This window comes from Nannospalax galili, unplaced genomic scaffold (assembly GCF_000622305.1).
Source record: "Nannospalax galili isolate Female #2095 unplaced genomic scaffold, S.galili_v1.0 scaffold100, whole genome shotgun sequence".
In the NCBI taxonomy this organism is placed as follows: Eukaryota; Metazoa; Chordata; class Mammalia; order Rodentia; family Spalacidae; genus Nannospalax; species Nannospalax galili.
In genome coordinates, this window is record NW_008352891.1 from 7923068 (window position 1) to 7946676 (window position 23609).

A 23609-nucleotide genomic window follows, 5' to 3' on the forward strand; every position below is an offset into this window, starting at 1 on the left:
ATCTACCCACCAGGTTAGAAGTCTATCTAGTTAAGAGGGGGATTTTAATTAAAGAACATAAAATTTAAATGGGTTGGAAAATGTCAACATGGTTTCCTATTTTGAGACCAACACAGATGATAGAACAAGAGAGTATAAATGAAAATTAAAGAAAAACAAATTCTGAACAGATGTCAGGAAGTGTTTCTTCTTCTTTTTTCCCCATGCAGACAGGTTAGAAGTCTATCTAGTTAAGAGGGGGATTTTAATTAAAGAACATAAAATTTAAATGGGTTGGAAAATGTCAACATGGTTTCCTATTTTGAGACCAACACAGATGATAGAACAAGAGAGTATAAATGAAAATTAAAGAAAAACAAATTCTGAACAGATGTCAGGAAGTGTTTCTTCTTCTTTTTTCCCCATGCAGAGAATCACAAATGTGTGTGGAATAGCTTACCAGGCAAGATAGTTAAGGCAAAAAGAGAGAGGTCATTAAATAAACAATTAGATTACAAATAGATTGCAAAAAATGATGAGATGTGGTGAATCAAATGGTCTCTCTTTTCCCCCATATTTGGATGTTTGGGATCAAACGAGAACCTTGGATTCTCTGAAACTTTGTATTTCTAGACCACACAAAGCAAATTTGCAGATATTCCAGTGTCTGTACTTTTGCACTTCAAATGTGAGCTGAGAGAGTGTCATCTTGGAGATTTTCACGTTGGAAATTTTCCACTCAAACACATGTACTCTGGGAAGAGACTTGAAGTGTGAAAACATTCAGTTCCAAGAAAGCAGAGGCATAGCAAGGAATGAACACACTCAGAAATGATCGCAGACATGGGCAAAGATCAGCATCCACGCCACTCATTAAATACTGAGGTGATCTAGTTGGAACCTTGCAGATAATTGCATTTGTTAATGTCCAAATTCAAATCAGCAATGTATTGACAAAAATCTCAGTGTAGTCGCCTTCTTGTAAGGTTAACCGGTATCTGTGAATGCAGGCCATGTCCTGTATCTAAAGATTTCTGCCCTGTATCCCATATAAACTTAGGAATTCATAAATGCCTCAAATTTAACTTTCAGATAACAGCACATAGAGCCATTTTGGCCATGGTAGTTGGTGCTTTGATTGTTTGTAGTTAAGAGCAGACACTGTTCTGCACACACTGAGCAATCCCTAGGTCTACTCTAAAGGTTTGGCTGAGGCAAGACCAAAAGGGGTTACTGACAGGAATTAGAAGGACTTTGTTTTCATTCTCAAGAAAGGAAAAGATTGCTCATTGGCCTGAGGCTGTGCCTGGGTTCCTGCCGTCACTCAACTAACATCTCATCAGTAACGTGCTCTGCTTTCAGACCAGCCCCTTACAGCCTCATCCTTGCTGGTGCTTCCCAGGACCCAGTCAGCAGCAGCCTCACTCCAGCACCTGCACATCTGAAAATCAGCAACGCAGTGGCAGCCACAGTCTCCTGACAGGCAGTCAGTCAGTGCCAGCCTGCACCGCAGCTGCCAGTCAGGCTGCCAGGCTGTGCTCCAGTGACTATTCTAGAAAATCGTCCTCGCTCTTCAACCCCAGCATGGCTCAAACTCCTCAGTCCCCACCCTCCCACTTCTGAAAGTCCACCATCACTGCTTGTGGTCTAAATGTGTTGGTCCCCCGAAGTTCATATGCTGGAAATCCAATCCCCAAACCCACAGCATTTGGAGGTGGGACTAATCCCAGGTGATTAAGTGTTGAGGGTGAGGGATATTTTCCTGTGAGTTCATTGGTTGCCCAGCCAGAGGGTCATGTGGCATGATTCTGCTTCTTACTCTCACTGTCTGTGCTCTTGCTTTTTTTCTACCGTGGGTGACACAGCACACTGGCCCTTGTCAGATGTAGGACCCTTGGCCTTGGACTCTCGGTCTCCAGCGTTGTAACCAACACAAGTTCCAGGTGTTCTTTGATAGCAGTATAAAACAGATCAAAACCTCAGACTTCCCCAAAGCTCCACAGAAAATAATTCTGCCCTTTAATGGGAAGATTACTTCTGCTTTGCAAGCTCAACTCTCTTACCAGACAAAGGAGAAGTTGACTTTCCTCATGTCAGATAGCAAGTTTAATTTTCCATTTGTTCACAAATTTGCAACACCATTTTTTTGAGTTGTGGTATAAATGTGTATGTGTTTGTCATGTTTGTATGAATGTTGAGGCCAGAGGTTGACACTTGGTATCTTATTCCATCTTTCCCCACATTATTTTTTGAAAAAGGGAATGAACTTGGAGCTTGCCAATTTGACTAGACTGGTTTCCCAGAAAGCCCCAAGGATCCTCCTTCCTCTGTCCTCCCAGCACTGGGATTACATGTTGCACATGTGGATTTCGGGGGATTGAACTCAGGTCTTCATGATTGCATGACAAGTAATTTACCAGTCGAACCATCTCCCCATCCCTGCAAGACTTTTAAGCGTTCACAGTTTGAACATGCAAGTGGTAGCCACTGAATTGACTTTGAGAAGCTCAGATTCCATCCATTCAGTCCTTGTGGTAGTTGTTAGTATCTATTTTTAACGTGTGTCTAGGTGAACTTCAAGGTGTCAAAACTAAAGTGTAAATGTCATGATGAGTTTCGTGAGGAATGGGCCTTTATGAAGCAAAGAAAATAACCTTTAGGAGATCTTTGGGAAGCCTAAAATGATTCATTCAGCACAAAAATGGAGCGTAAGATATGAGCTAGGAAATGGGAACAACTGAGCTGAGGAGACACATGATTTCTTCAGCCAGTACTAGAGAAAAAAATAGCAAAATACACTTTTTGCTTAAGATACATGAAAGTGATAAGAAAATGGCCCAGGACTTCCAGTGGGCCATTGTATGCCACCTTCTCCCTTTCAGCCCAAATTGGCTTTGAAAGTACTTTTACTGTTTAAAAGCACTTTATGGTTCCAAAATTAAAGACACACTTTAAAGTGCCAAGACAAAATCTATTTCCATAATAAAAACATATAGCATAGGCATTCACTATCACAGAGGTTGTCAAAGACCTGTCTTATGGTGTGATAAAGCAAAGGAACACAGGTGACCAGAATTTAGAACTAATCTTTCTTTGCTTGTGTAACATATTTCCTATTAAACGCCCTTTTAAGGGCTGGGGAGATGGCTTAGCAGGTTTACTGTGCAAATGTGAGGACCTGAGTTCAAATATGCAGCATCCATGTAAGAAGACAGGCATGGTTGCGTGTGCCTGTAACCTGTGGGTGGGGTAGAGGCAGGAGGGTTGCTGAGGCTTGATGGCCTCAGGCTAGTCTAGCTTCAGGTTCAGTGAGAAACTTTGTCTTAAGGTTGTAAGGCAAAGTAGGACATAATACCCAACATCTTTCTCTGGCCTCCTTGTGCTCAGAGACTCATGCACTCACACACAATTGTCTATACACCACACACATGAACACACACACACACACACACACACACACACACACAAAATGATAAAGAGCCTTTAGAAAGTAAAGCTATTGAGAGTAAACACTTTCAGATGAAATTTCAGAAGCCATAGTAAACTTGTAGAGAGATATGCATGTGATGTGGAAGCTGTTATTTATTATTGGAGTAATTAAACAATATATCAAAAAGCTTTCCAAGAGGGACAATATAATCCCAAGGAATGGAGAAAACAAGTTATTGCATGAAAAACATTACTATGTGCTTGAGCAAGTCACATGTTCCAAGTATGATCTGTTCACTGTCCTGACTCACAACCCTAATTTGAGCTTGATTTTCAGTGGACTAAGAATGACATGGGTTGGCTGTGATTGCTGTAGAGCTTAAGCTGCAATGTAAATGGGACAGACTCCAGGATGTGTGTGAAGATGTGCAATAAAACTAGGAAATGTTGAAGAGTCAAGTCATACCAGAATACAATTAAAGAAATGTTTGTATCAGATTAGCAAGAAATGTTTTTGGTAGTCACTGATCTCATGTTCTGCTTCCTTCCATCCAGTGTACAAATGTGTAGATAATCAGAAATAGTTCAAGGTTAACAGAGAACCTGTGCTTTTATTTGTTAAATCTGGCAACTCTATAAGACGTTATCTGGTTTCTCTTCTCTGTTAGTCATGGAACAGGTCTTGCTACCTTTGATGACCTGATTTAGTGTAAAATAAGCAACTTTAATGGCCATAGGAGTGTAAAAAAAGACATGAATGAGGTGAAGTTTATTTAAAACTGTCCTCAGCACTGGCTAGGTGACTCAGTGGCATTTGCCCCTCTTGTCTGGTTCCTCTAAGTTTAAAAGTATGGCAAGAAAAACCATGTTTTAGTGATTCACTAAATAAAATGACACCCTCAAAGGGGCTAGCTGACAGGTAGAAGGAAACCAGTCGGGGACTGACTAGCTCCTACCACTTTCTGAAGACTTTTGTTGACATATTTTAATTATTTTAACATCTAATCAAATCTTACCACATAGATGGGGACTTGGGAGTAAGATAGTGTTAGTTAATTAAAATGTTAAATTATAAATAAAAGGGAGGGAGAGAGAGGAGGGCAAGAGAAGGAAGGAAGGAAGAAAGGAAAAAGCTCCATTCCTCAGGTCTCCAGTCTAGATTTTTCTTTTTTGTTACTTAAGTAATAAAGTTACTTAAGCTGATCCAAGAAGCTATATTCTAATGGAAGTTACTCAGGTAACTTGTTTTTTTTTTCCCCCCAAATAAAAAGGTTTTAATTATATGGATATTACAATGTTCTTAGAAGCTGTCTATTAAAACATGCTTGAATAAACCCTTGAATGTTTTTAACCAATGCATTTTGAAAGTCGACTGTTTCTAAAACAGTGTTGACCTACCATCAGCCCCTCCAGCAGTGACTCCAACATCATATACTTTGATGTAGAGAAATCCCAATTAACGATTCTAAAATTGGACTCTAGACAGTATCCACATCAGTTCCATTTCTTTTTGAATAATTAATATGTTAATTATTTGATGATACATTTTTTTTCCAGCAGATTAGGAAGAATGTCAAATTAGCAGCTATTCTTCTGGAATGTTCTTAATGCATGTGTTACGGTTTGATTGTGAAATGTCTCCAGGAGTGTGTGCATCAGAACATTTGGTCACCTGCTGATTGGTACTGTTTGGGAGGCTGTGGATCCTTTGAGACTGTGACCTAGCTGGCAGATGTGTGTCTCTGGGCTGGGCGTCACGGGTCAGACCCACATCTGGTGTGTGGAGGCTTGAACTGTTTCCTTCCAGATCTGCCAATATGTGAACAAGCCATGCCATAAGCCGTAGCCACAATGGACAGAGCTACTCCAGCTGCCATGCTGTCTCCAGCAGGATGACTCATTTCCTCTGCTTTGGTTAGGTATTTTGTTGTTCCAAGAAGAAAAGTGACTACTACTTCATGTTTCTTCAAATTGTCGACATCTGTCACAAATGTCCATGTCAACCACTTCTTCAGTGTCTTTGTGCTTGTGATTCCCCCTGTGGTGACCAGCCCTTGGTGCTGGATGGTGGTGACACAGTAGCTTTAGATACTTTGCTCAGAATAGACAGATTTCTGTCCTGCTATGGAGGTGTAGGTCCCTATGGGGGAACCAAGTGCTTGTAATAGACTATCTCTTAGGTGTAGGGGGACAGAGTAAGGCATAATGGCATGAAAAAAGTGAAATCAGATCTAGATTTAGGTAAGGAAAGACTATTCAAGTGGAGTTTTGCAATCAGGAAAAAGGGAGAGCAGCGAAAAGAGAAATGTTCCCAATGTACAGCTTGCATGCCAGACAGAAGTTTTCTGTTATGGCAAGATGTAAGCAAGACTGCCAAAGGCTGAATACAGGAGGTGGCTGAGCAGAGATAGGCATGTGCAGGTATGCCTAGGTGATGGGATGGGAGACAGGCATGCCCATGTAGAGGGACAGGGGCTAGGCATGCACAGCTGGTAGAATGGGTGACAGGCATACTCAGGTAGTGGGGCAGGGCACAGGCATGTGCAGGTGGTGGGGCAGGGGACAGGCATGCTCAGATGGTGGGACAGGGGACAGACATGCTCAGGTAGTGGGGCAGGAGAGAGACATGGGCAGGTGATGGGACAGGAAAGAAAGGCATGTGGGAGTGATAGAACAGTTACTGTTTTTCCTTGAAGCCAGTTGATTCCCAGAAGTCTTTTAGGATCTGGGTGTTCCTTCTTCCAAAGCTCAAGGGTGGGTCAAATTCAGAGGCCTATCGGGTGAAACAAGCCTAACCATTTTAGTTAAGTCAAGTCAGCAGGTGTTTTGTCCACACTGCTGAATAGCTACAAACAGTTCACTCATTCTTTGGGGATGCAGTAATTGGAATTTGGAAGCTTATGAGTTGCCTTCTCACAGAAAGCAAATGGACATATGTGAGTTTTATTGATGGTTCTTTGCAAAGAGCCTTGTCTGGAATACAAAAGCATGAGGGAACTTCTTTACTCTTCGTTACTTCCTTGGGCCATGTGGCTTGGTGACTTGTCAATTTCAGTTTGCAACATTATCAGGCAAGAACTGGGCAAGTTACCAACTTGTTCAGGAGTTAAAATGTAAGGATATTAGTCAGGCATGAGTGGTACATGCCTTTAATCCCAGCACTTGGGAGGAGAGGCTGGCAGATCTCTGTGAGTTCAAGGGCAGCCTGGTCTATATAATGAGTTCCAGACCAGCTAGGGCTACAGGGAAACCCTGTCTCAAAAAAGATTAAAAAAAAATTAAAGTTATAACAAAGGAAATGTTTCACTACTTACATGCTAATGCAACCAAGAGACTAGATGCATTGGTGAGAACTTGCAAACTTTGAACAGGAACCTCCACTGAGTTTTCTCTTAAAACTTACTCAGCCAGCCCTGCTGAGCTTCACCCAGTGCAGTCCCCTGTGTGAAAGCAATCACCAAGGAGCAGTCTTGCCTCAGGGGGTCTGAAACGAGACTTTGACTTTACTCCATCCTAAAGGACAACATTTATCAAGTGCTTCTCCACCTCTAGATCTATGTGCGTGCCATGCTGACAAGCAGCCTTCCCTTCTCCCAACATCCAAGTCCCATGTGTATTAGTTACTTTATTGTTGTGATGAAATATCTGACATTAAGCAACTTAAGGGAAGAAGGGTTGATTTAGGTTCATAGTTTCGAGGGTAGATTCTATCGTAGTGGAGAAGATGGGGTGGTGGGAGTTGCTGCAGGAACTTGCTTACAGTTCAGCAATTGAGGAAACAGATGAAGGACAATGCCAGGCAGGACTCAGCTGCCTTTCTGTTTTTTCTTTCTTATTCACTCCAGGACCCTACCCCACAGATGGTGCTGCCCACATTCAGGGTGGGTCTTTTTCCTTCAGTTACTCGTCTGTGGAATGGCCCCCGCTGATAGGCACATCCAAAGCTGTGTCTCCTTAGTACCCTAGGCATCTCTTCATCCAATCAGGTTGGCAGTGAAGGTTAACTGTTACAACACTCGTTCTTTAATCCTTACTGAAACTCCACTTCATCAAGATTCCCTCTGCACTCTCCTTTGTCCCTCCTTCATTTATCTGCCCACCTAGCAGACTTTGAATATCTGCCATGTGTCAAGTTCAAAGCTCATTGGGCTCTCTCTTCTAATATTTTGTGTGCTGCACGTTATAATTTATTATTTTTTTACTATCACATAATCAGCAATATGCAATGCTTAGCAATAGCTTCTGTGGTGTGTGTGTGTGTGTGCGTGCCAGTTATGTGTTCTGACTTTTATCTCTTCCTAATTTTAATGATGTAATTCTTCCATCACAGCTAATTTCAAGGTGCCAATTCCAGTCCCTGTGAATCTGAATCTGGAACAACATATACACAACTGGACCTCTGGAAGGTCAGCAGTCATCTCTAGCATGCTCCTGTACTTGACTGTAAACAACTTTTAAACAATTCTTTATATAAAGATATGAATATTCTCTTTGCCTAACCAAGCTATTTGACTCTATATGGCTGGAAATATTTTACCATTTAACAATCACAGTGAGGAGATTACTATCCGCCAGAGGAATACTCACTGAGTAAATGAATGTAGATATAATTTACATAGAATACAGTCGGTAATTTATAGCATCTTTCTTGGTGACAGGAGACTGCCTTGCATGTCACAGGCACTCAGAAATATTTGCTTATTTACTGAAAGAGGTGCTGTTCTTAGGGGATTAAAATCAGCCCACTGACTTTCGGTTTTATAAAATGCAGATGCAGCACAATTGCCACAGTAGATGTGTGTCACCTGGATCCACTTCCTGGCCCTCCCTTCTTTCCTGTGGCGGGTGCCTGTTTTAACCCTCTTGAACCTTAACAATGTGCTTAGGGAGTATGATTTAGTTTCACGTTATGTCACAACTCTGAGTCCATTATGGATTGTCAGTGATTGACTGAACCATGCACATATGTTGACATTTCTGGACAGTGATACCTCAAAGAATGTGAGAAACCAGCCTTGTGGGAAAGCCTTACTCATGTAAAACGTGGAGGTCAAGGAGGGAGCTGGCTTCATTGTATAGGGAAGTGATTAGTTAATTTTCTTGTCACTATGATCAAACACCCTACAAGAAACAATTAAAAAGAACAGATTTATTTTTGCATAAAATTCTATGGCATATAGTTCGTCATGATGGGGAAGACATGCCAACAGAAGCGGGATGTCACTATTTACATTACGTCTACAGTCAGAAGGCAGAGAGTGACAAATGCTTGTACACATTTTGTTTTCTTCCTTGTGTTCGGTCCAGGACCCCAGCAGGCAGCATGCTGTCCCCCATTTAGGATGTGTCTTCTCAACTAACCCAATCTAGAAACTCTAGAAGGTATTTGCTTCCTATCTGATTTCTAGAGCCTACTAAGTGGACACTCAATATTAGCTATCAGTAGGTATCTTCAGTCTTTTGGTAACCCTGAAGGAAGTAGCTGTGAAGACCATAATGAGCACATAAAGACTTGAGATGAGAGAGAGAGAGAGAGAGAGAGAGAGAGAGAGAGAGAGAGAGGTCTAATGCAAAGCTGTGGTTTCTATTGGACCCTTGTCAGTAAAGCTGCACAAGTGAATGGATAAGTCTAGGAATTCTGCGGTCACTGGATTTTGTAATAGATGGTGAATGTTCAAGCCACTTTTGACTTCACTTTATACTGGACCAATGCTATTCAGACAAATGCTATTACCACTACTGGCATTGCCGTCATTATCCTGTCAAAACAGCTTTGATGGGAACACATACTTAGGGTGTATTCTCAAAGAGAGGTTCCTTACCACAGTTCAAAAGTGGATGGAGCCAGACTGACTGAGGTTGGAGCTTGAATTTTTTCAACACTCTAGAGTAGAACCGTAAGCATAGGCTTTTGAGGACCTTATTTGAAGTTTGTAAATAAGTAGCCTAAAGAAAGACTAAGTTAATTTGGGGGATTCCTGGCAGGCAGGTAGAGATGTTGCTATGCGGCTGTGGCCTTATTGATGGAAGTGCCAGAGAGTCCAAATTGGTTTGAGAAACAAGACAGGTGCAGAGATGATGGAATGATTACTAAGCTCAATCTGGGAGGAGTTTATATTGGTACATGGCAAATAACTACTCCTTAGTATAGTCCCAAGAATTGTAATGTTCTTTTTCATATCAAACCAGGTCCACAAATCTCTCATCTGGTGCCAGAGTTGGTATATGAAAAAAGAAGAAAATATGCCTTTTGCATGGAAATGGACATTTGAATAGTTTTTTGTTAGTAAATAGACCTCAAACCTCTAATTTACCACTTCCCACACTGATCTGGTCTTATGGTTTCTTAATACTAATCTGGTTTCTCCATTAGTATTAGGAAATAATGGATTTCCTGAGAAATCAAAATGCATCCTACAAAACAAATTGTGAGAGAATTTGGTTTTAAAGTCGATTACCTTAATTTAGAGATCATGAGTCAGGCCAGGAACAGCTAGGGAAGGAGAGACCTCAGCCTGAGGCAGGTGTCATTCTTTCTGCTCAGACCACCACAATGTCATAGATACTATATTTTCAATTTAGGGAGATTTTTTTTTCTAAAAAGAATCAATTAAACAATGATTTCCATGATACCATTTTGCCAGCATGTTCTGTTCAACTGTTGGAACTTGCTCGTCCCTGTCCGTAAAGGAAAAGCATTCTTGGATGAAGCTGCCTCATTCTTTCTCGTTTGCTCCAGGTCTCTTCACAAAAACGTAAAGATGTTGAATCTAAATGGAAATGAATGGTCATTTCCTATAATCTAACTAGAAAATCAAACTTACAGTATTCACGTACATAATCTGCACCCATTCTTGGTATCATTTAGTCTTACAGCATAACGCTCATTAGTTTATCTAAATCAATAGGGACCTGGCCAAGTGCCAAGTAATAAGTAATATGCTAAACAGTTGGTCAGAGATCTGGAAAGGTAAGTTCCCTATTCTCACGGACCAGACCTCAAGGCCAAAGGGTGAAATTTTTATTGTGTATCTTCTTACAAAAAATTAGTTTATGTGAGAGAGTTCAATGTAATACCAGAGCACACAAGAGCTTGATCTTTTTCTACCACACAGCATATTAGTGTTCAGAAGAAAAGGAATTCTGAAAACATACTTGAACTTGAAACTATCTGCCAAATGTTAGCCATTTGCTCATAATTACGTTTCATGTTTTACAGACCAAATCTTGCATCTGTAATGTAGCTACCTTGCTGCTGCCATAGGTGGTAGGAAAGAGTCTATGCAGGGAATTCCATGTTTGGTGACTGATAAATGCCAGTGACCCCTTCATTTCTCCTGAACCCCAAACCTAACTTATTTTTCCAGAAAGGGGAGTCTGATCCCAATGAACTGGAGTTACAGGCAGTTGTGAGTCACTATGTGGGTGCTGAGAACCAAACCTGGGTTCTGTGCAAGAGTAACAAATGCTCTTAACCCAATGAGCCATCTTTCCATTCCCCCAATCACATCTTTCCTCCTTAATATTTCCTGCTTATATCATTCATTGACCCTCAGGACCATGGCTTTATTATGCTACTAAGTGGATAAGTAGGTTCAAAATATAATAGTTATGGAATCAAAATGGGAAGGTAAGGAACACATCATCGCAATATTAACAATTTAATAGATTCAGGACCACTGGCAGTGTTTATTTCTATGAGAGGAAGAACTGCACAGCATTGATATAGGTGAACCAGAGTACACACATTGGGTCTCTCCATCCGTGAATATGTCTGCATTCATTTATTCATTCAATACACAGTGAAACTTGTTGACTTATTTAATAAACAACCATGTTAAATTGAAATTTACCAGTGGTGAAAGAGAAGCAGAGCATAGTGCCCCTACAGTCAAAGAGAGGGATTTGTCCTTGTTGGATTCAGTGCCAATGAGCTCAACTGGAAGGGTTCTTTTCCTTCCTCGCCACTTAATTCAGAGACCCTGGTGAGCAAGGGAGAGACTGCATCAGGCCATCTTGGTGATGATGTAGTTTTCTTTGGGTGAGGTAAATGCTGAAGAAAGTGGAGCTCTTGTCATTTCCAAGAGACCAAGACCAACATGATATGGCTGGACTTCCTGGTACAGAAGTTGGTGAGGGGATGGAGAGTGTAGAGATGAGTTGAAGGGCATAATTTGTGTGTCTGGGTCATGTTCTGTGACTGTACCCTCTAAGGTTACTGAGAAGCCTATAAAGAAAGCAGAGTGTGGACATCTATTTCTCAAAGGGTCCCAGCGAGCACATTATAAAAACAGCAATATAGAGAATGTATGTCTCTTCGCAAGTTTACTCTCACCCTCCTTGGACCCTCAGAAACCTGGTCTCAGGAATAGGCTGCAAGGAGAAAAGGAGAACAGACTTCCTCCTCTTCTGCGTTGAGGCCCTCAAGGCTGAGAGTTGAGTTAGGAATGAGAAGCCTTGACTTTGATGGAATGAACTATTTCAAGTCTTTACGTATTAAATTATCCAGTGAGATGCTCATAGTAAATAGCCAGAAACGAATGTGAACGTGAACAAGAAGAGTGCTGCACTGAAGATGAGTGCAGCTCCAAAGCTTGTTTAAAGGCATCGGTTGCTTCCCACAGCTTTCTCTTGTGCCCAATCAGGCTTAAAGCATTCAATACACTTGTGTTGGACTTTTTGTTGCTATGACAAATAACTGAGAGAAACAATTTAGAGGAGTAAGGTTTACTTTGGCTTGTGGTTTCTGAGGTTTCAGTCTATGGTCAGTTGGCTCCAGCATTTCTTGGTCTGGGGAGGCAGAGCTTCTGGTAGGAAGTACATTGCGTAAAAGAGCTGCTCACCTCATGGTAGCCAGGAAGCAGAGAGACAGGAGTGAAGTACAGGAGAGAGAAGAGCATGGCCTAAGTGACCAATTTCCTCCAGTCACAGTTACCTGCACCTCCTAAAACAGCACCACTAGCTGGGGAGCATTCAACAATGGAGCCTGTTGGGGAGGAGCAGTCCGTATGCACACTGCAATCCAGTGTAGACACTCACTGAACTGTGATAATTTATCACATGGGGCTCAGCCTCCAGATGCCCTCAGAAATAAGGCCCTGGCTTAGAGAAAGAACATTTATACCCCCATCTTGGTTCACAACCTTACTACTCGCATTACTCACACGGTCTTGGATATACTCTGAAATATTATAGGAATGTCAATGGCATCTTAGTATATGTGGCATTTTGGAAAGATAAGTATATGCCTTTTCCCTGCAACTGGAGCAAACATTAAGCTTAATTTAGACAAGGTTAAAGAATATGACACTTTCTTTATTTCACAGAACAGCTAAACTTTGGTTATCGGAAACCATGATGTAAGTTGTAAATGTAAAACCAAAAGAGCTGATATTTGTTGAGTGTTTTAATAGAGGTGAAGCCAAGATAAATACCTTTAACCTAATTATAATTCATAAGGAAGCCAGGTGAATTAGCAACCATCTTATGGCTACCCCCCTACCCCGGAAAAAAAATCTTTGGTCCTGTCTGGGGGAAAAGGACAGAAACAGAAAAGAAAATTATTTTGCAAAACAAATAATATCATGTTAAGATGCTTAGCATGATCTTGGCATGGCTTTGCTCGCTGTAGCTTAGCATCATTGCTCTTTAACAATTTAGTTTAGCTGCTATTGTGGGAAGACTATATGTAACACAAAAGTAACCATTTCAACCGTTTTTCAGTGTGTGAGTTATGGTCACTGTAGTTATGCAACCCTCCATCTCCAGGCCTTTTCACCTTCTCAAACTGAAATTTCACACTTATTAGATAACAACTCTCCATTCTCCCTTCAACCACTGGCAACCACTGTTTTACTTCCTGTGTCATGCATCTTGTGACGGACCTCACAAAGGTGGAATCCTATAATATTTTCCTCTTCGTATATGGCTTCTTGATTCATCTATGTTGCAGTGCATATCGAAACTATTCCTCTTGCAGGCTGAATAATATTTCATAGCCTATGCTTCTACGTTTACATTTTGAGAAAAATTTCTCAAATGTTTTTCACAAAAGATGAAGAAGCATTTTAGATTTCCACCAACAGCATATGCGGGCTAGTATTTTATTCCATTGAGAGAGAAGACATTTTCTTTCCAAGGGTTTGTACGACTCTGCATGCCCACCACCCCCTTATGTTCTCCCCATCCAGATTGGGTTCCAGTCGTAAACTGAGAATCCCTTTCAATCTCAGTAGAAGGGCAGAAAATAAAAACAGAGTTCTTATAGCTGTTCAAATGCTTTTGTGAATACTATTTCATAACACTGTTTCACAGCACGTGGAGCTTCCCAGCAGTGTGAAGCAGGCATGGGGCCTATGATTTCATTCTGTAGATGGGCTGTTGGAAGCACGTTGGCTCATTGGATTTGCTAGGTGCTGTGACAGAAACTTGGGGTGTGAAGTTGAACAGATGTGCCAGACTCTGTCTTGCCGGCCTGTGGCGGATGCTATGTGTTTGGCTGAGTGTCTACATATGGGACAGGGTTGAGTAGATCTGGTGTTCGGATAGTTCCATTTGGCCTGGCTTGGAACATCAGAACTTGCCCCAGGTACAGCAGTTTTTATTTGCTTGCCATCAATTTAGTGTCACTGAAATAATTGTGTATCCTCCTTTTGAAAAAGACAACCATTAGAGCAGATGAAAAATCAAGAAAAAAAGTGAGGCTGAGGCATTTGGGGTTCTCCGCCAGAGCATAAAAGTGCATAAATTAGAGAAATGATTCAGTGGTAGCTCAGATCTGAGCAATGAACATGTTCACCAGTTTCTCTTTCCAGAAATGAGAAAAAAGACATTTCTGAAACTGTAGTAAGTGATCCAGCTAGTGAAAATATTGCTCATTGAGTGAGAGATGAGACTTCAGTGGAAACCAAAAAGGGATGTGGGGAGTGAGAAATGCACAGGAACGCGAGGTCTGGGCTGGGGGCACATGTGCTGGGTGCAGCTCAGAGCCTCCGCACATGCCTCTGTGTGCAGCAGATCGCAGAGACTCCAGAGCAGCCCCGCCTCTGGTACTTCTGGGAGTCTAGGCAATGGGAAACAGGAATAAGCATTTCTTTTTGGAGGATGGAATCAAAAAGGAGCCTGGAATCAAAAAGAATCTCGGCCAGAAAATTGCTGAAAGAGGAATGGAACAAGCATCCAGTGCTGCTCTAGAAGCCTCTCTTGGGATGAAAATGATTATGAAGACAAGGATCCAGGGGTGACACTAAGGTTAAAGGCAGACAAAAGCAGTCTTGTAAATTCTGGGAGCATGGTGGGATTTATGACCGCGACAAGTTTACTCAATCATTCCTCAAACACCTAAGCATTTAGAAGCAAGGCTGAGAAGTTCCTGCTCAATCAATGACATTTCAATGTAGGAAAAACACCACAGGGATGGTGGCCCATCTTCACAGAATTCTGACCATCTCAAGTCCCTTGGTTCATGGCACACCAAGGGGTATGAGGACTCAGCTCACACTGGCCAGACGTGACCATGATTCAGATCTAGATTCAAAGTCTGTGTGCTGATCAGTTTTTCATTGCTGTGACAAATACCTGAGAGGAACAGTTTAAAGGATGGCATGTTTATTTTAGCTCATGGTTTCTGAGGTTTCAGTTCAAGGTTGGATGGCTCCATCACTTTAGACTTGAAAGGAGTAGAGCATCATGGCTGTGGGAGCCTGTGACACAGAAGGCTGCTCATCTCATGGAACAGAGAGGGGCAGACAGGAAGGGACTGAGGCAAGCTAGAGTCCCCAGGATACTTGTGACCTACTTCTTTTTGCTAGGTTTCTAGCACTTCCTGAAATAACACTGTCAGCTGAGGACCAAGTGTTGACACATACACCTGTGGTAACAGTTTCTGTTCACACAGTAGCATCTTCCTCCCTTCTTTACAAACTTTCAGAAGTTGGGTCAAGCAAATTTATTTTCCAAAACCTTGAGGTCAAGACCAAGACATGGACTGATAGGAGTCTCTCTCTCTCTCTTCTTGGTCCATCCTTTCCTCTGCTTCCTCACTGGGGTGCAGACAGGAGCTGGCTAAATTGTTCATCCATACAGGTAACTTGACCCACAACACTAGAACAAACTCTCATAATGTGATAAGCTTCATTTTAATTTTATATATTTTAAAGATTTTTTTCTATCAATACTGTTCACAATTTAATTACAATAATTAACATAGTTTTCCAATATTATTTTTTGCATTTGATTATATGCCTAAAATGTTGCAGCTGTGTTTACCTATATGCCTTTTGTCTTAGGCTTCATTTAAAATGAGAAGTAAACATCATTTTTATATATAGCTTTCCACTTGCTTTGTGAACTATTTTCATAATACCCCAATTTAGCCACAAACATCCTCTGGTGTACTCAGCCTCTCCAATTAGGGTTAGAGTAGGACAGGAATCAGCGGACGACTTCAGTTCCCTGGCCCCAGGAAGCGATGTTTCCAAGTACTGGGGAAATAAATATATTTTTCTTTATAAAAACAATGTAGATAATTTGTAGTCATATTTGGCTATCCATAGCTTTTCAGGCAAAATGGAACAAAACAAAAATCCTTTTTGGCTACTCTACCTCAAGGGAGGGAGAAAGAAAGCAAGTGGATGACCAGAAGCCAATTTTGTCTTGACTGTTCCAAAAAAGAAAAGAAAAAAAAGGCCTTTTAAAAACCACATGGCGCAATTAAACAGCAGATTAGTGCATCAGGCTGCTTCTGAATCGAGAGCGGGGATGGGCTGTGGCATGCTGTGGTTATCACACTACAGGAAGGAAGGATCAGACTTGCTGGTCTAGACTTTGGAGGCTTATTCCTAAAACTATGGAATAAACCTAGGTTCTGTATGTAGAGGGCACAGGGTCCAGTTCAAATATACACAGAGAACATAAAGTATGTTGAATTGATACTTTCAGTAAAGGGTGAAGGAGGTATTGCAGCATAAATGTGGGGGAAAAGCTAACTAATGTATTTTCTGTGAAGTCTTATGTCCTAGTTTGCTTTCGTGTTGTTGTGATAAACACCATGAGCAAAAGCAACTTGGAAAGGAAAGGGTTTACTTCATTTTACAGGTTACAACCCATCGTCAGGGAAACCAAGGCAGGAACTTGAGGCAGAATCCATGGAAGAATGCTGCTTACTGGCTTGCTCCTGAGTTCTGTCTAGCTGCTTTGCTTATACAGCTGGGGAATCCCTGCCTAGAGATAACATGGCCTATAATAGGCTGGGATCTCACACATCAATTAGCAATCCAGAAAATGCCCCATAGACATGTCCACTGGTCAAGCTGATTGAGGCAACACCCTAATTGAGACTCTTTCAGATAACTCTGGTCTCTGTCAAGTTGACAGCTAAAGCCTAACTACCAAGTTCTGTTATATTAGTTACTTGCCTATTTACTGTAACAAAATAGCTGACAAAAGCAATTTAACAAAGGAAGAGATGATTTGGCTCACAGTTCCAGCAGATATTGACCATCATGGCAGAGAGGTCATGGTGGCAGGAGTATGAGGTGGTGACATTACATCACAGTCAGGAATCAGTGATTAATGCTGGTCCTCAGCTTGCTTTTTCCTTTTTGTTCAGTGTAGGACTCTAGTCCATGGGATGGTGCTGTCTTAGGGTAGGTCTTTCAACCCCATATAACATATTCTAGAAACTATCTCACAGATATGCCCAGAGTTTTGTCTCCTAGGTGAATCTAGATTCCATCAACTGGACAATCAAGTTTAACTATCACAATTAGTTATCACAACTGAGTATTTCTGTCCTTAATCTAGATGAGTATTTCAAAAGTAAGGTATGTCTACCATTGTGACAGATCAATGTGTGGCTTTAGAGAAAACAGACAAGCTGTGAGTGGACATGCACATCTGTAACCTCAGTGCTAGGGAGGCAGAAGCAGGTAGATCTTTGGGGATCTCTGGTCAGCCAGTCTAGCAGAATTATGAGCTCCAGGTTCAGGAGAGACCCTCTCTCAGAAAGTACGGTTGAGTGTGATGCAAGAAAGCACCAGAGGTTGACCTCTGGCCTGCATAAACACAAGCATACATTAACCTGTGCGCACACACACACACACACACACACACACACACACACAGACACACAGAGAGACAGACAGACAGACACACACACACACACAGGATAAGATCATTTTTTGCAATGTACAGTTTTCATTTATTCTAAATGTGGCATGTTCTTTTATGGCAGTAAATATGAATTACTTATTTTTAAATACATAGAATTCTTCAATGTTTATGAAATTTATTTCATTTTTCTTTATTTCTAATTGAATACTATCCTAAATGAAGTTACAACTAGCAGACTGAAGATATCCACACACATAGTTAAATATTTATTTGGGAGAAGTTTACAGAGATGGGATTGAGAGGAAAGTATGTTTTAAATGGACAATGTCCTCAGAAAACCTTTCCTACTAACAGCACTTAAACCTTCAACTTCTATCTTTATATACCATTATTCTTCAAAATATTCTACCAATATGAAGAATGAGAAAAATGTGTTACAGATTTTCATTTTCCTGATTATAAAAACAGGGGTTGTAGTCATATCAGCGTTGGTGACTGGGAGTCCGTGCTGTGGAGCCCATGCATAACCTCCACTTCTGCCATCGTGGCCACTTTGTTTTTGGGCCATGGGAGAAACAGTACCATATAGAGGCTGCTGATTCACAACATACACTGCCTTCTGGAGGACCCTGCCCCGGCCCTCTAGGTTATTGCCACCTAATTGGTGCTGTAACAGTGTCTTTAAGAGGCCATTCCATCACTCTATGGAGCCAGCTGCTTCAGGATAGTGGGGAACATGGTAAGACCAGTGGATTCCATGACTATGGGCCCACTGTACCACTTCTTTGGCTCTGAAGTAAGTTCCCTGGTCAGAAGTGATGCTATACAGAATACCATGACAATAGATATGGCATTCTGTAAGTCCCTGATGGTAGTTTTGGCAGAATCTTTACACATAGGAAATGCAAATCCATAACCAGAATAATCTATTCCTGTAAGGATAAAGCACTGTCCCCTCCATGATGGAAGTGGTCCAATGTAGTCACTCTGCCACCAGGTTGCTTGCTGTTCACCCCAGGGAATAGTGACATATCTGGGGCTCAGTGTTGGTCTCAGCTGTTGGCAGATCTGGCACTCAGCAGCAGCTGTAGCCAGATTATCCTTGGTGAGTGGGAGTCCATGCTGACAAGCCATGTATAACCTCCATCTCTGCCATCATGGACACTTTGCTCAATGGACCATTGCGAAATGACAGGGATAGCATTGTATTTCTTGGTATATAGCCTTCAGGTATACACATGCACTCATGGTCAGATATTGTATATGTATTTTTCAGTAGATTTTGAAATTAATACATTTCCCTCTGGTTTTTCATACCACCTAATCTCTTTCCTCCTCCTCCTCCTCCTCCTCCTCCTCCTCTTCCTCCTCCTCCTCCCTCCCCTTAAATACCCCTATTTCCCCCTTGATAATACCTATCTCCTATTATCCCCCCCTTCTTGAGCTCCTTCTTCTCCTTTACTCCCATAGTTCCTTGTATGTCCTTCTCTTCCCTTCCCAGTTGAATACCCCAGTTTCCCCCATTTTCCCCTTGGTAACATCTGCTTTTTTACTATTCCACCCCCCTCTCTGACTCTTTCCTCCTCTTTACCTCTGTGCTTCCTTTCCCTTTTCATGGCTCTTGCAGTTACATGAGAATCTTTACTAACACAAAAGGATTTGGTGCTAATATCCATAAATAAGAGATCACTTGTTTTTCTCAGTCTGTATTACTTTACTTAGTATAACTGTTTCAAGTTCCATCCATTAACCTGAAAATGTCATGATTTCATCTTTCTTTAGTGCTGAGTAGAACTCTGTTGTGTAAATATACCACATTTACATTATCCACTAAATACCATTTAATATCCATTAAATAACCCCATTTCCCCCTTGATAATACCTATCTCCTATTATCCCCTGTCTCTTGAGCTCCTTCTTCTCCTTTACCTCCATGGTTCCTTGTATGTCCTATCCAGTTGGGGGACATTGAGGTTATTTCCATTTCTTAGCTGTTGTGAAAAAAAGCAGCAACAAAAAATGATAGACAAGTATCTCTACAGGAAGATGAGTCCTTCGTGTGTTTGCCAAGGATTGGTATGACCAGATCATATGGTAGATTCATTTTTAGTTTTTTAGAGTTCTCTACACTGCTTTCCATCATGGTTGTATGAGTTTGCAATCCCACCAGCAGCGAATGAGCTTTCCCCTTTCTCCATACCTTCACCGGCATTTGAAGTCATTTGTTTTCTTGATCTTAGTCTGGGGCAAGATGAAATATTAAAGTATTTGATTTGCACTTCTCTAATTACTAAGAATGTTGAACACTTTTAATGTGTTTCTTAGCCATTTTTATTTCTTCATTATTTGAGAACTCTGTTCAGGCCCTTAGTCCTTCTTTTGTGGTGCTCATTTGTATTCTTGTTTCTCTGTTTTTTTGAATTCTTTACATATTCTGGATATTAATCCTCTGTCAGATGTGCATCTGGTGAAGATTTTCTCGCACTCTGTGGGTTATCTCTGAACTTTCTTGGTTGTTTCTTTTGCTGTTCAGAAGCTTTTTAGTTTAATGAGGTCCCACTTGTTGATTGTTGGCTTCTATTCCTGAGCAACTGGTGTCCGATTTCAAAAGCCCTTTCCTACACCTATACCTTATACAGTACTGCTTTTCTTTTCTTCTGACATTTTCAAAGTTTCAGGTTTCACCTTGAGGTCTTTGATCCATTTGGAGTTGACTTTTGTGCAGGGTGAAATATAAGGGTTCAATTTCATTCTTCTACATGTGGAGATCCAGTTTTGCCAGCACCATTTGTGGAGGATCCTGTCTTTCCTCTGGTGTATGTTCATGACCCCTTTGTCAAATATCAGGTGGTAGAAACTGCATGCACTCATATTTGAGTCTACTCTTGCTAAAGCAATAAGACAAGAGAAGGAAATTAAAGGAGTACTAATTGGAAAAGAAGAGATCAAATTATCCCTATTTGCAGATGATATGATATTATACATAAGAGATCCCCAAAATTCCACCAGAAAACTTCTAGAGATGATCAACATTTTCAACAAAGTGACAGGTTACAAAATCAATCTAAAAAATTCAGTAGCCTTTCTATATACCAATGGCAAGCAATTTGAGAAAGCATTCATAAAACCCCTCCCATTCATAATGACCTCAAAAAATATCTAGGAATAAACTTAACCAAATGCATTAAACATCTCTACAATGAAAATTTTTAATCTTTGAAGAAAGATTGAGGGAGACACCAGGAGATAATAAGACCTCCTGTGCTCACAGATTGGTAAAATTAATATTGTGAAAGTGACCATCTTACCAAAGCAATCTGTAGATTCAATGTAATGTCAATCAAAATCTCCATGACACTTATTATAGAACTAGAAAAAAGTCCTAAAATTCATATGGAATCACAAAAGATTCCAGATAACCAAAGCAACCTTGAGCAAAAAGGGTGATGCTGGGGTATTACCACACCAAATCTGAAAACAATTTTTCAGAGCTCTTATCATATACACAGCATGGTACTGGCACAAAAACAGACACATAGATTAATGGATCATAATAGAATCCCTCCTTCCTCTGTTGCTATCCTTTCTCGTTTCTGTCTTCAGTATCAGACTGACTTAACAGAAGCTAAGAACTCGCTCTCCAGGGAAATAACCCACCATTGCTTCTTCCATGGAATATTCTGTGTAACATAATAACTATTGGTTTCATAATTATTTATTAGAATTTTTAAATTTTGAGGTATCCTCTGTGCCATAGATATTTCTTTGGCCTGAATGAGTCCTTGAAAATATTCATGTGGGCACCTTCACATGGTGCAAGGAGAGAACCAACTCCTTCAGGTTGTCCTCTGGCCTCCACAAATGTGCAGTGGTGCATGCCCCCTAAGCAAAAAATAAAATAAATATTTAAATAAATAAATAAATAAATAAATAAATAAATAAATAAAGCTTAAAAAAAAAAAACCTATCAGCTACTGAAGTGTTAAGTCCAAGATTCTAAGGACTGGGAGGTGAGAACACTGGGAGTAGTCATGAGGCCTAAGCCCTCATTCAAGGGGATTAGTCACCTTATTACAGAAGCTTAAGGCAGCTTGTTATCTGCCAAACCACATACAGATGCAATGAGAAGATCACTGGTGAGCCAGGAAGCATCTGTCCCCAGACCAGACACTGAACTGCAGGCACACTGATTTCAGATTTCTAACCTTAAGTACCTCGGAAAATATGTGTGTAGTTGCATTTCATAGTAGCAGAATGGACCGAGTCAGGTGTTACATGGTGTTTATGGTTGTTCCTATATTTTTTAAGCTTGGAATAACTGTAATTTGTAAGCAGCGTACAAAGGTAATGGACAGTGTTCACGTATGCTCCTTCCCTTCTTCCTTAATATCAATTACAGTGACAAAGATTGCAGAGGTGACTCAGTAGGAAAAGTGCTGGCCTTGCAAGCATGAGAATGTAAGCCTGATTCCTCAGAATCTGTTTAGAAAAGCAAGCTGTGGTGGTGCATGTTTGCAATACTTGTACTGGAGAGGAAGAGACAGGTGGAACCCCAGGGCTCACTGGCTAGCCAGCCTTGCCTGTGTAATGATTTCTCAGCCAATGAGAGACCCTGTCTGAAAGAACAAGGAATGTCCCTTAGCCTCCACACACATGTGTGTGGAGACATACAGACATACATGCAGACATACATGCACCAGCACACACGTGAATATGTATGCACACACAATCACATACTTGAATATACACACAAGTAAATAAATAACCATGACGTATTCATCAAAAGTAAGAAATAGATATTGGTGTAGAACTGTTGGCTAAACCCCAGACTTCATTTGCGTTTTCTAATTTTCCAGCAACATTCTAGTCCTATGTCTGTTCTAGCCCTGATGCATCGGTTCCTTTCCTGGGCACTGACAGTTCCTCCTGCCTCTTATACTGTGTCACCTTGCAGCCTTTCAGGGATGCATATCAGGAACTCTGGAGAATCTTATTGTTTTTTCTTTTCATGTTTTTCTTGATTAGAGTCAGCTTCTGCACTTTGGGGAAGAATTCCACAAAGAAGAGATGTCTTTCTCAGGATACATGATATTACTGTGGCCTCTTACCTCCTGTGGCATTCGTCTTGATTACTTGGTTAAGCCAGGGTCTGCCAGGTTTCCCAGCAGAGTGCCTATCCTTCCCTGTCTTTACTTGGTGTACTGGAAGCAGGCCATTATTTCCAGCCCACATTCAAGGAGAGGGTAATTATAGTCACCTCCTTGAAGGTATCCGCTTTGTAAACATTCTTCTGTTAGAAGATTTGTATTTTCTGTTTCTTATATTTATTTACTTATTTTTATTAATATGAGCTCATGAATACTTATTTTATTGGAGTGACCCAATATTTTTGTTTATTTCATTGCTCAATATGTTCCAGCTTTGACCACTGAGAACCGTACCCAGCAATTTCTATGTGACATGCCTCTGTCATTCATTCATTCATTCATTCATTCATTCTTTTCACTTACCTTAATTTTGGTGCTTCATTACTCCAGGGTAGCTTTCTGTTTTTCTTATCTCATCCTCAGAATCAGACGCTTCTCTGAGGAATTTTAGAAGCCTTTGAGAGGAAACTGACACCGATTATATCCTCTCCAACAGCTATCAAAGTGCTTGAAAACAAATCCTGAGTCCATCACTTTTGAGTCCAGCCTTGGCAGACAAAAGAAAAATGAGGAGGAACCCAATAGACAGCTGCTTTTGGAAGCTCTTGTCAATAAACCCCAATGGACTCTAATATGAACACTTGAAATTTGCCGTTTTGACTTTTTTCTGGTTCCCTGTCTAGAACTTGTAATGATAATTACTCTTACCTTTATTTCTCCTTCACATCTCCTATTCACGATTCAAAGACTTTCTTCTCCTCCTTGAGATAAGAGTTATGCAATTTGGGAGTCTTTTAGATAGACCCACTGAAGGGGTATTCCAGTTGCCTCACCCTGTGTCCCTGTTCAGCATGGAAGAAGCCAGAGCAGTCTGCATCCAGATTCCCCATCGGCAATTGGGTAACCCCTTCAGAGGATGGTGTGATAAGAATAGGAGGTAGG